Genomic DNA, 14,821 nt, shown 5'->3' on the forward strand with positions numbered 1-14,821 from the left:
TGGCATAGGTACACAGTGGATAACATAATGTGCAAGAGGGGAGGGGACGCAGGAGCTAGCAAGCCTATTATACCCAAAGTTTTTTTTCAACTGAAGGTACGTGTAATCACTTTCATTTATAATAACAGTTAAAGAAGAGCTGTAAACATGGAAAATATGGTTTTAAACTGCAGACATTTGCTGAAAGAACATCTGCCCACCTTAATTTATATAAAAATGAGGTCCATTGGTTGCCTGGTGCACTGGATTCTGAGTTATAGGTCCTTCCACACAGACCATTAGAGTAAAGTCAACTATGTGCAACTCATTGTTCTTTGTCAGATAAACATGAACTCTGCTCTTAAAACTCACTCACATGCATGGGCAAGTTCTTGTAGATAAGCTTGTTACAATATATGTTGGGACCCAACTTGTGTGTGTGTGTGTGTGTGCACCTGTGAACATGTGTGTGTTCGCTGTCATTTTAATAGGTCCATTAGAGAGGAAGCACTTCATTAAAACCCAGGGTGTAAATTATGTAATTAGCACTGTAATTACTGGCTTGGCTCTATAAAAGTGTTTTTTATTTTCCCACCTGCATGGGGCTAATGACTTAAATATTTGCACTTGGAGACTTGTAGAATTAAAAAAAAACAAGCAAGTGTTGAATTACTTTGGGGGGCAAACTTTTGTCGTCTTCTGCGCATCTCTAAAAAAATAGATTTGTGCATTTTTTGGAAGAGGTTTTTTTTTATCATATCTGTCTCATTTTGGCAGAGGTGCAACCGTTGATTTTGATCTGTGGTGCTCAGTGCAGCAGGGCTGGGGGCAGGAGGGGGCGGAGGAAGTGGGCTATGAGATAGAGCCACTTACCAGGCAGTGGAAATTTCGACAGCGGAAATCATCCGCAGCGCTGATTGGCTGATATCGGCTCGGCTGTCACAAAGGTCACATCGGGATTCGGTGGTCCAAATGCCCTTTGTGATAACACTTCTGTCCCATAGAAAAGCAGTGACTGGGCAGCTGGGATGATTAATTCTGTCACCGCTTCAGTCAGACATGATGGGGCTACTGAACAGAGGCTTGTGCCTCCGTAGAGCAGTGGTTTCTGAACCTGTCCTCAGGTACCCCCAGCTGGATCCGGGTATTTGCTGTGTTCTACTCCCCAGCACGCCCGATACAAACTATTCAAAACGTTCGCTGATTGGTTGCATCCGGCGAGCTTGAGAGGGAACGCATTAAAATACCTGCGTCTGGCTGGGGGGGGGCACCCGAGAAGATGTTTCTTTGTACCACTCTCAGAGAGGAACCCTGTCTATTTCAAAGGTTATTTGTCAGGCAAAATGATTCAGCCTAGGAGCACTCACGATTTTCACACCTACCATACAGGGTTCCATACAGTCGTAAAAAGGGTTCCCTTATATGGGCAAGCCGAAGGACCCTTTTTATGCCTCCGCGACGGCATAGCCGTGGCCGGAGGCATTATGTTTTCGGGTTATCCGTCCGTCCGTCCATCCGTCCGTCCGTTCGTCCCGATTCTCGTGAACGCGATATCTCAGGTTCGCCTTGAGGGAATTTCTTCAAATTTGGCACAAACGTCCACTTGGACTCAAGGATAAACTGATTAGATTTTGGTGGTCAAAGGTCAAGGTCACTGTGACCTCACGTCCGTCCCATTCTCCTCTGAACGCGATATCTCAGGAACGCCTTGAAGGAATTTCTTCAAATTTGGCACACACGTCCACTTGGACTCAAGGATGAACTAATTAGATTTTGGCAGTCAAAGGTCAAGGTCATTGACCTCACAAAACACATTTTTGGCCATAACTCAAGAATGAATACGCTAATTATGACAAAGTTTCACACAAATGTCTAATAGGATAAAATGATGAAGTGATGACATTTTATATCCAAACTGGCTACTGGTTGGCGGAGGCATATAACCGCGAGGCGGTATTTCTAGTTTTGTGAGTGTATCGGAGTCTTTACCTTTCCTTTCTCCGCTAGTTTTCTTTCTGCCCTTTTCATTCAGCACCTTGCTCTCGTCGGGCAATTTAGCCTCTTGTCTTCTAGGGGTGTTGGATGTGGGATTAATTCCTTATAAAATTTTAATTTTAGCATCTACAAAATGAGCAGTCAGCTATTGAGAGACTATTAATATAATCTAACCTGTTTTTTGCATTTTGTTTTATTTTATTTTTATTACAGTTTAATGCTTTTTAATTTTCTGAATTTATTTATTTTTACTTATTTATTGTGAAGTACTTTGTGTTGCACTAAGGTGTATGTGATGGGCTACATGAATATGGGCGGATTGATTGATTTATGAGTATTGAATGTGTTGAGTTTGCCAATAAAAGGTTTGGCTCATTGAGCCACATACACACACACACACACGCACATGCACACGTACACGTACACACACATGCATACGTTCCCACTCACACTCACACTCACACACATACACTCACACTCACACTCTCATTCTCACAAGCACACTCACACACAGAGTGTGTTTAATGACGTGTCCCCATACCAGTGCTTTTTGCACTCAGTGAGATTGTCCAGCTGCCTCATTCTGTTTCTCTTCCTTTCCCTCTTTCACTTTCTCTTTACATCTTTCTGTCTACACACTTCCTCTCCCTGAACAGGAATGCAGTCTCAAAAGAAGAACGTCTGTAAATAACCTGTTCTGACACCAGCACTAACACTGCCGCACCTCTGACCCACGAATGCAGAACTAATGCTCACATCTGTCTCCACCACCCTCACTACTTTTTCACATGTCTTTATCGTAAGATGTCATGCATGAATAATTGTCCCTGTATTTAAGCCGTAAACAGAAACCCGGCATCCCCTGCTTTTTTGTCATTACAGATGGCCCCCACGAAAGGCATCTCAAAGACAGGCAGAATTGTCTTGGTGCTGCAGTTTGGCATATCGTTGTGAGCTTTCCTCGATGGGAACACAAATGTTAATGCTTGAGAACTACTCTGTAGCAATAACGTAAGCCGACGAATGAAGGCTTTTCTCTGCTTGACAGGGGAAGATCGTGTCCATTAATACTTCCCTGGTGACACGACCACAGTGTACAGCCAAGAACCGAACCTTCTTCCCAGCCTGAGGTGAGCGATGGCCCCTAACAGCAGACAGCTAGTCAAACATTCATAAAAGCTGCCCAAAACATCCTGGAGGAACCCTGCTGATGTCCCATAACTGTACATATTTCATTCATCTGTTTCCCCAAAACTGTCCTGTTGCCAGGGACACTGCAGTGTCAGGATATTGCGTTTTAGTGAATATGATTTTTTTTTTAAATAGTCTGTTTCAATTTTTTTTTTTTTAATGTAAAAACCCTTCTCTGTACTCTCTAATCTCTGCACAGGATCTGTGGAGAATTAGGCCCCAGGGCAAGCTAAGGCCAGAGGATCAGCGCTACATACACATCCTGGATGTCCGATGTGACAGCCCTACATTTCGCCGTTCCCAAAGCCAACCTGAAGGAAACGGAGGTCACGTTGTCCTGCCGTAATGGCTTCTTGTGTTTGCTCAGGAGAACGTCCACCATCCCCCGTAGCAGCTGATGTGTGTTCAACAAAGTCACAGCGTGTTCTGGTGATGTGGGGCCCAGTCTGATAACACTGCATCGGAGTTCTGACAGAAGAGCCCCAGCTGAAGGCCTACTGCAGAAACAGGCCGCGGCTGCAGCTTAAGGCTCCAGGTCACGTCGGCCATTTTAGGTTAGTCGCAGTGCAGCGAGGCAGTGGGGTGATGAAACACAGAAAGCAGATCCTTTAGAACTCTAGAACTTGGAGAACCTGGAGGCCCATTGGCTGTTTAAGGTGTGAGATCACAAATATGCGATTGGAATGTTCTTAACTGAACATTCTAATGCTGATGTAACAATCGCTACTGGTAATTTAAAGCAATGAAGTTTAAGGACATTGTAGGAAAACTTATAAAAAAGCATCGTGGAAGAACTCAATGTATTAAAAAAAAACATGTATTATATATTTCACATACCCTGACATAGTGAAATGCTTTGTTGTGAGGCCATGATGATAGATTTTAAAAATTTTAATTCAGAAATAAAACTCACATTTCCTGCTTGCAAGTGCCATATTCCAGATGAGGAATCATGTTTAATGCACAAGTGCAATCTAAGCCATGCTGAACAGATAAGTTTGAATGATGTCCAACACATATCACTCTGACACTCATGCTCTTCTGTGAATTAAACCAGAGCACAATGAATGTAAATTAACATTGTTAATGAACAATTTTAATTAGTACAATTAGTGTTATGTTGCAGCGAATGTGACTATTTGAAAACCTCATCAGTCTGATGTATAAAATGCAATGAAGCCTTTCACAAAACACTTTTGAATGGTTTTTCATGCATTTGAAATGACTTAAACATCATCAGCCCTCATAAAAATGTAGCCATAACTTACCTATTACATCAAAATAAGAGAGGAAAAAAACATAACAACAGTGTATGTGACCACCCCCGCATGGTGAATGCTCAACAAGAATGTTTTGAAGCCATTCTTTGTAGTAGAGACTGATTCACCATTCCATAAAACTTTTTGAAAAAGCTTTCTGAAAGTTGAATCCATCAGAACTGACATACAGGCCCTGTCAGTAAGGCACTTACCACATTCACACACACACACACACACACACACACAAGCACGGCTGTAAAATGTAAAACGTGAAACAGAAAGAATGTCGAGTATCCGCATAGCCGGCGTCCTGAAATCAGTGTGTGACCACTGTTTACAGGGATCACGTTTCTGTGTTGGGGGGGGGGGGGCAACACGCTTCGAGTGGCTGCAAATTATTTCAGCTGTGTGTGCAGCCTGTGTGCTAAAACAACAAGCCGTGTTGGTTTTGCTCGTGTCCCTCTTCCTTGTTTTCTGCGCGGCGCTGTTGATGCGTAATTATGTCATTGTGCTGTTGTGTAATGTGCAATTATGCCCTGTAGCTGAAGGGAGTGCCCTCCATGGGACCCGCTGTGAGAGGCACAAGTGTTTGGGCGGGAGGGTCCCCCCCACACTCAGCCGCCGCACTGGAGTGCCCCTGCTTCAGATAATGGGCCGTCCACTCCAGCGCACGGCCCTCCCTTTCCCAGCCCTCCCGTGACTCCGCAATCATAACGACTGAAAGGTGTACCTTTTCTCTCTTGCTCTCATTTACCCTCTCATCTCTCTTTTCCTCTCTCTCTGTCTCTCTCTCTCTCATCTCTCTCTCTGTCTCTCTCTTTCTCTCTCTCTCTCTCTCTCTCTCTCTCACTCTCTCACACACACACACACTCTCTCTCAAATTCAAAATGCTTTATTGGCATGAAATACATTTGTACACATTGCCAAAAGTGTACACACAGAAACAGGAATAGGAATACAAACAACATGAAATACAAACAACATTCTCTGTCTCTCTGTCTCTCTCTCTCTCCACTGTATCTATCTCTGATATATTCTTCCCTGCCTCTCCCTTCCTCCACACCTTCCCCCTTCCTCCCACTCTACCTCCTTTCCTTCTCTCTTTTTCCTTTCATCTTTTCCCTTCTTTTTCTTCTCTTAATTCTTCTCTCTGCTGTCAACCCTTCCCTCTCTCCCTTTCTCTTACTCCCCCCTCCCCACCTTCCCTCCACAGTGCCCAGTGTGTTTTACAGTCACAGAGGTACGTGAGCGATTGCATACCCTTTCATTTGTTGACACCGGCCTATCTGAAGGGTAGGTGTTTATCTGCAGCCTTTTAGCAGCTGAAAATTGAGCTTTGTTCAATTAAAAGCAGAAGCCTCCTGATCGCGAAGCTGAAACCGCATTTTGTGCGAGTGCTACAATGCTGCACGCACAGACCGGACCATGTAAGGTCATCACCATGGAGTTTTCCCCTCAAACGTGAGCGCCCAGTACATTATGGAGCCAGAGGTGTGCCATTTCATTTTTTCGTTTTCTCAAGAAAAAGTTTTCAGTTTTTTTTTAAAAACATTTATTTTTTTATCATGTTGTGTTCATTAGGCTGTTCCAGGGGGGCCGCTATCACCAACCCCACGATCACAACCCCCCCCCCAATCAGCAGTTAGTCAGGACCTGTCCATTTTCCAAATACGAATACAGACAAAGATATCAAAAATGTATAAAAGCCAACTGTTGATGACATATTGTAAACCACACACCCGGAGTGCTTTATACATTTTTGATTTGTATCTTGCTGTAACCAGCATCTCTGTAAACGACACTGTGCACAAGGATCTGTCTTTATTTTTCACAGATAAAGGTATTTTTGTTGTTTGAACCGACAAACTCGGATAGCACTGTCTACACACCCCTTGTCAGGAAGCCCGACAGAGTCTAGTTCCATTTCAATAGAATCTTATCACCAAACCTACAACACCCCCCCCCCCAACACACACACACACACACACACACTCAAGGTACATGAAATAGGTTTAGAAGCAAACAAACCTCGAATGTGACAGCTTGAGCTGGAGTGAGTGACTCATTGAGTGCAAGAGAGAGAGGCAGAAAGAGAGAGAGAGAATTTAAAGAATAGAAGTGCCAGTTTGATACCCCTGGGAGGGAGATGCGGCAGTTCTGGGAGTGGACTGTCGGTTGCCACATGGAGAGAGAGAGAGAGAGTGCACCCACACCAACATGAAAACAAATAAACAAACACCTTCGCCCTTCCCCCGCACTGGTTACGAGCAAAAACAATAAACTAAAGCAAACTAAAATAAAATAATGAAGACTAAAGAAAATAAAACCCAACGACTGCTCTTCAGCTTGCCGCTGGGAGCCACAGGCCAGCTTTTCAGCTGACCAGTTTCTTCTTCTTTTTGTGTGCAGAAAAATGAAACACAAAAAATGATTTATGAATCAAAAATAAAAAATCTAAAACTGCAGAAGCTGGCAGGTAAGGCGAGGGAGTGGACCGAAACGCAGAGTCAAAAAACTCAAAATTCAAAAGGGTAAATCAAAATCAAGAACTTTACTTTTAATAGAACAAAAACCAAGGAGATACAAAAACAAGGCCGCTCAGGGCAAGTTTCAAAAGGTCCAAGCAAAGTTCGTAAAACACAAAAACAAAGAGAATCCCGAAAAACCAAAACAATGCAAAACCAGAACACGGGCAGGGTAGAAAAACACTCAAAAACACAGAGTCAGAAGTACACGTGGGGACACATACCAAAGCACAATCCGAAACACACACACTAAAGGATCCAGCACCTGAGTCAGGGAAGAAGGGAACTTAAATAGACACGACACTGACGAGACACAGGAGGGCACAATGAACAATCAGGCCACAGAGAGGGAAGGGAAAACGAGACAACCCAAAAACAATAATAGAATAATTGAAAACAATAATACAATTAAACGGGAACCAAACTAAACGGGAACCAAACCAAACTAAAAACTGAAGGGCCAAAAAGGGAAACGCAGACAACCACAGAACCATGACAGAAGCATTGACATCGACATTTAGTAATCAAATCTATGTTGTTCATAATTACAACTATCTATCATTATTAACATGTAGTAAACTAGTAGTAAATAGATGTCCTAGGATTATATGGATTTACTGCTAAAGAACATGAAATGACTATATAGCAACCTATGTATTGATGTTGTGTGCTTTGCCATACATGTAAATTACATTTAATTTAATTTTGTAGGGACAAAGCATGTTAATGACATTTATGTAAGTATTGCAGAGTTAGCCAGGGAGGCTAATTTTCATTAGCCCCTGGACTGCATGCTTTGGCTGTGGGAGGAAACTAGGGCACCCTGAGGAGACCCAGGGGAAGAACACAGAGAGAACATGCAAACTCCACACAGGAGAGGATCCTGGCCAACCTGGGCTTGAACCCAGAACCTGGTTGCCCATTTCAGTCTCAATTAACAGAGAACTGGTGCAAAGAAACTAAATATACATATGGTTTCCTCTCTAAACCATAGCCTGACAGACCTTCAGGACCATGGACAGCAGCAGCCTCCTTTGAAGGCCCTTCTTCTTCTTCTCCTCCTCCACCTCATTATTATTAATTTGAACTCACAGCCAGGTTTTGATTTGTGTTAACCTGCTGTGGAGAAGGCGTTGTCTTCTGGATGTTTGTCCTTGGTAATAAGCCTGTTTCATGAAAGATCTGTTTCATGAAAACAGAAAGCTTGTTGTAAAACTGTTTACAATAGTTAGCCTGCTAATGCACGAATCCAACTTTGGTGGCCATCTATTGCTTTGTGGGACCGGCTCCTCCTCAGCACTGACCTCTGGACTAACCAATCATTTGGGATGAATTATGTATGCATGATTCAAGGGCTCTTTATTTAATTAATTTAATGATGTCATAGTGTACCCATGTCCATACACCTCAAGAGGTCATGACCTATCAGAATAATGCCATGCAACCAATCATGACTGTTCTTTGAGTGTTTGCTGTGGAGTCACCTCAGTCCTTTTTGCTAATGTGATTGGTAATGTAATGTAATGTAATTGGTAACCTTTTAATCATGAATTTAAACGCCAATAACAAACAAGCCTCTTTGTTTCGTGCCTGGGAGCATGTGGCCAGGACAAAGATATTCATTTTGTAGACAGTACTGGAATTAAACAAAGGCCAACAGTTTCAATATAGAGGTTCCTATTCCCCCCTGAGGCTTTAATGGGACCCATCCTCAATCAGCAGGCCTTCCTGTTTCTGCAGTTCTACATAATTTGAAGAAAAGTTGCATCATCAGGGAGGAGTAAGGAAACCCCCAGGGCATGATGGGTAGAGCTTCACAGAGCCACACAGCGGTAAGTAACAGCGTGGCTGCTCTCTAAAGCGCACTCAGATCATTTTTATCTGAAAGATGTGCAGATGGGCTTTTCTCTTGGGGGAAGGAGGGGGGGGGGCGGTTATATGAAATGAATGTATTGCTCTTGTTAATGTCAAAACTCATTTCTTTTTTTCTTGTTCTGCTTGACACAATTTACATGAGTTATTTTATTCTCAATGAACGAATGTGCAACTGTCATCCCTAATTTATTTGTTTTGTGTCTTTCTCCTTTTGAGCAAAATCACTGCTTTTGAATACTGTTCTACTGCTTCAGAACACCTATTCACTGCTTCAGAACACCTCTTCTGTGTTTCAGAACACCTCTTCACTGCTTCAGAATGTCTCTTCCATGCTTCAGAACGTGTTGTTTCAGCTCATGTTTCAATCCAAATGCCATGTAGTAGGGTGTACGTGTTTCCCCAGTAGCATTTATACGAATTCCTTTGATACGTGCTATCACACCACTATGTGTTTCTCTCTCGTGAAAACTATTTGAGTGTTTTATCATTTAAAAATTCCTATTTATAGTTTAATATAGATGTAGTCACAGTTGTTTGTTAATTCGATATAGGCTATTCAAGTCAAGAAATAAATGTTCTATTTGCTGGTACATGGGACCTTGCTTCTCCCATTCAGCTCATGCTGGAGCAGGACAAGAGCCAGCCGAATCCATATATAGTAAGAATTGTTCAGGACTGGTTGTCTACAGGTACGTGTCTTGCCAGATCTTTGTCATTTGAAAATGTATTTATTCATGTTGGTTTGGGTAGGAAATCCATATGCCCAGTTCTGGTGGGTACAATTTCTTCACCCACCATGTCCTGTAGTGTATGTGTGTACACGAGCCTGAGAATGTGTGTGTGTGTGTGTGTGTACGTGGATGGGTGGATATGTACGCGTCTGTATCTGTGAGTGCAGTAGCAGTGTATGTGCATGGCTGTATGTGGGTCTCTGTATGTACGCATGTCTGTTTTATTCATGCTTCACTATACTGCCTGCACACCAGGAGCCCAATTAAGTCAAGGCCTTTATAGAAACATGAAATGCCATGCAAGCACTATGCTTTTAAGCAAGCCTCCATGTGCATTATAATTGGCCTTTGGAGAATGCCTTGCATGGCCAGTGTTTAAGGCATGAGTGTATGTGTGTAATGTGGACAGTTGATTACATTGAGTTTAATTGTGAAAATAATAGTAGATCTCTTCAAGAGTAGATGTATATATTTGTTTATTGGATGGCTGTACCTTGAATGACTCACATTCGCATTTGTACAGTGCATGGCTACATGCTGGAAATTCAGGTTATGTAATTTGCTGAGTATTCAGTTCCATATTCTTAACGCTGAAATTTTCTATCTTTGTGCCATTGAAGCTCTGACATTTCAATTTTGGCACGTATTTATGTTTATTCATGAGGGGTTGTAGCAATTTATCTCCTGTGCCGGAGTATAGCACTGAAATCTCTGGTTACCTGCTAGAACTTCCTGTCTTTGGGATGTAAAGAGGATGTGGGGAAGGCAGAAGTTGACCTTCTGGTTTATGCATACAATCTGTGTTCCTACCTATGCAGCACAGGTCAGAGGTCACAGGTCATGATGATTTGAAAAGGGTCTCCCATTCCATAATGCAATTTTAATCTGTGATCCCAATAGTGAATTTCACATGGTAAGCCAGCACCACCAGCCACAGCCGAAGTTCACGCCTCAAGACCCATATAGTGTAAACTGAATATGTGTTTTTATACGGGTGCAGAAAACAGCGAGTGAACCTGACTTCCTGACCGACTGGGGAAGGTCAGTGCACCATCGGGAGGGCCGGCTGAGCCTCACTCAGAGGAAGCATGACTGCAGTGATGTCACAGACGCGGGCCGCACAACCCAGCCCAGACTGGATGCGTCTGCATCCCCCGCTGCGTACGGAGGGGCAGCATCCGCTCAGTTCAGACGCAATACCCCTCCATTAATAATGCATTTAGCTGCCATGTCAGGTGATCCCTCGGTGATATTTCTGCGGTGGCAAACGGGAAACAGTAATTCGTGGAAATCATAACCCGTGAGAAACTCGGGGCTCGGCGAGAACTGCGCTTTGAGTAATGAGCCATGGGGTTTTTGATGCCACTGCTGCGATTCCAATAAATAATATGGAAAAAAATGTGAAATATTATTCCGGTCCTTTTTCCAATTAAAAACGCGATTGGTTTTTTGTTTTTCAAATCTGAGATGTGAAATGTGGCGAGTTTTACATAAAAATGACGGATGTTGTTCAAGGCCGTTGATTGTGAATTAAATTGTAAATTATAAATGGATTGAATTCAGTTTCCCATAATTTTTGTGCAGCTCATAATAAACCACAGTCAGACATCACAAGGAGGCTTACCCCAAAACACACTCTGGACATACACATATACACATAAAAGACCTAAATATGCTCAGTTTATATTTACATGCACACACCCATGTTGGGCAGTTTAGAGAAGTGTGCCCCTTATAAGCCACCCAAAGGAAAACAGGCTGTTTACAGTGCTGACAGGGAGCCAACATGGTGTGATGAAAAAACAGTGGTCAGTTGCAAAACACCCTACTGGACCAGCGTTATGTACACCTTAGATTCTCCATGATACAGTGCAATCGTGTTTGGTATTGGTGGAATGCTGATGTCATGCGTTGGTGTCTCGGCTACAAAGGTTAACCCCGTGTGGTATGCTAACGGAGATAGCGCAAGCATTGATGAACTGTTCACTGTACACTTACGCACACGCACCCATGCAAAATCATGCACATTTCAAAGTGCGCATTTCAACGCACACACACAAACACATACAGACACGGAAGACACAAATACATCAAAAAGAGCGATTATTAATGAGTGTCCGTCATTCGTTGTCATAATTTCCCAAAAGAAAGAGCCGTCACTTTAAAATAAAATAAAAATTTAAAAAAAACTTTTTTAGTTTGGGATGCAGAAGCAAGCTGTTTGGGTAAGCTGTGGTGGCAGACCCCACACTGCCGTGCAGTCTCCCACAGCTCAGCTCTGCAGCCACGATTCAATTTTAATATTAGTCCTCAACTTTGATTCACAATTAAATGCAAATTTCCTTTTTTTTATGTTTTCATTTTTGTTCATGAATAGAGTTAGGCCAGTTATTGCTTGTGATTTTTCAACTAGACAACTGTCTGAGAGGACAGAAAAATAACGTTTATTAAATACATCTGTCTGGATGTAAGGTTGGGGGAAATGTTGATTGATTGAATCCGTGCTGCTTTTTTTAGTATGGTTGTGACTGCATTTAGTGTTATTATAATGCTGGTGAGCTCTCTTAATGCGAGAGGGACCATGGGACCTTTCCTTCCTCATAGACGAGGGTCTCGCTGCCTCTGCTGTAACTATCTGTTCAATGAATCCGAAGTAATGTTTTCTCTCCCTACTCAAGCAAAAGATATGTTGTACTTGGCAAGAGACAGTTAATCATATGTTTCCAGGAACTTTGCCCTGAGCTACTGCTAACAAAATGAAGTTTATTATGAGAGTTGTTGATGTTACATCACCGGGAGCAATACACTTTAAATCCAAGGCGAACAAATGTTGGCATCAGTCTTGTACTGAGTTTCATTTTTTTTTTAAAGTATTTTGACTGGGGGATGGTGGGGGTGAGGGGTGGGGGAGGGGAGGTGATAAGCTCACAGATAAGCTGCTCAGTCTTACATGATTCACTCACAGATAAGCAGCTCACTCTCACATGATTCACTCACAGATAAGCAGCTCACTCTTACATGATTCACTCACAGATAAGCAGCTCACTCTTACATGATTCACTCACAGATAAGCAGCTCACTCTTACATGATTCACTCACAGATAAGCAGCTCACTCTTACATGATTCACTCACAGATAAGCAGCTCACTCTTACATGATTCACTCACAGATAAGCAGCTCACTCTTACATGATTCACTCACAGATAAGCAGCTCACTCTTACATGATTCACTCACAGATAAGCAGCTCCCTCTTACCTGATTCACTCACAGATAAGCAGCTCACTCTTACATGATTCACTCACAGATAAGCAGCTCACTCTTACATGATTCACTCACAGATAAGCAGCTCACTCTTACATGATTCACTCACAGATAAGCAGCTCACTCATAGAAGAGTCACTCACTCACAAGCCACTAAGGTGAGCCACTCACGATATGTTGGTCCTCTGAGACAAAGGCATGCAATGAAATAAGAGAAAAAAATACTCTATTTCCCCTCAGAATTCCCCAGAAATGATCATTTCACAGCTGTTAAAAAAATGCTTTAAAAGAAAATTCTTTAAGGAGGGCACGGCCCCAGACCCCCCGACAAGGTTCATTTCCTGTAGTCTATGCATTTCTACCCCCCCCCCCCCCGCCCCCCCACCCAATATTCAATCTAAAGTTATGCCCTTACTCTCAGAATATGTCAGCACACTGGTACATTAGTCATAATAATAATTTCATGAGGGGAGTAGCGGTGGCTGAGTTTAGAGAAGAACAAGCTAAGAGTGGAACACAAGGCAAGACGTACTGCCGCAGTCATCGGAGCGTTTCGTACGCAATTGATTGGTTAAAACATCCATCCTGAATGACGGATTGCTCTCGATGGGGAATCACTGCAGGGGTGCATCCTGCGAGGATCACTTGTTGTTTCCTTTTTTCATTTCTTTCACGGTTGTTGTTGTTGTTGTTGTTGTTGTTGTCGTTAGCCGAGTCGCGGCAGTAAACGTGCCTTCTGGAGTCCGCGTCTCTCGCGAGTTTCAAAGCTCTCGGGATTTGTCGTGTACCGCCGCAAGACGCTGGCCTGTGCGGCAGAGGAACCCCGCTGGGACCTTCCTGGGGGGCGGTGTACGTGTCACGGCGGGACGGGGGAGGAAAGTAAAAACAAAAGTTTTCCCATCTCAATAATATGTTCTTTATGCTTTCAAATTCCATAAATGAAACATGCTAGTCTTGCCGCAAGTGCTGTGAGACAGTATTTGTCTTCTTGCGCTTGATTTCCTGTTTTGTTGCACGTTTGACGCACAGAATGGTTTCAGATCTTTAGACAAAATGTGATATTTAGATATTAGGGAAACCGAGTAAACACAAAATGCATTTGAAACTACCATTTCATTTCTTTGATTTCGCCCATGTGAAAAGTAATTGTCCCCTTAGTTACTCAATTAAGCAGTTAACCAAATTGAATTGATAACTAGATTCAGCTGATTGAACACAGCCAGGCAGCTCTGTAAAATCTAAACCTCACTCATACTGAACCTAACCATCAGAGTGAGGTAGCCACCACAATTTTTCTACAACCACAATCAGCCACAATCAAAGAAAATCTCCTGAAATGATTTTTTTTTTTTTAAGTACAGTATATTATTCCGGAAAGTTCTATTTCATAAGGCTCTGGAACACCACCAAACCACAATGAGAGTCATTTTTATCTCCAAATAGAGAACACTTGATGCAGTGGTGAATTTTACCAGGAATGGCTGGCCTGCCAAAAGTTCTCCAAGGGTGCAGCATCGACATCCAGGAAGTCACAAAAGATCCCAGAAGAACATTCATAGAGCTGCAGGCCCCTTGCCTCAAATAAGGTTAGTGTTCATGACCCCACAATAAGAAAGAGACTGGGCTAAAATGGGATTCATGGGAGAGTGGCAAGGTGTGCAGATGTGGGGCATAAAATAGCCTCTCCTTCGTTTGATTTACAGGTGTGTGAAACAAAAGCAGAATAGGCTGCCTAATATAGTATCCTGGCCAACCCATTTATCTTGTCTCAAACCCCATACCCAATTGTGAAGGCCCGTCTAGGTTGTTCTGGCCCACCCTAGGCCCAACTATATGAATATTTCAGCCTATACTGCTGGTGTGAAAAATGCACTGAGGCTAGTGAGAGAATCATCCCTAAAAAAAGAGGGGGTCCCTGCGAACCTCATCCCCACCGCGGGCCTCCTCAGACGTGCGTGTCCTCCAGGGGGAGGCGTCCCGTTCCTCGTTTTCAGCGCGCCCTCA

This window comes from Anguilla rostrata, chromosome 17 (assembly GCF_018555375.3).
Source record: "Anguilla rostrata isolate EN2019 chromosome 17, ASM1855537v3, whole genome shotgun sequence".
NCBI lineage: Eukaryota > Metazoa > Chordata > Actinopteri > Anguilliformes > Anguillidae > Anguilla > Anguilla rostrata.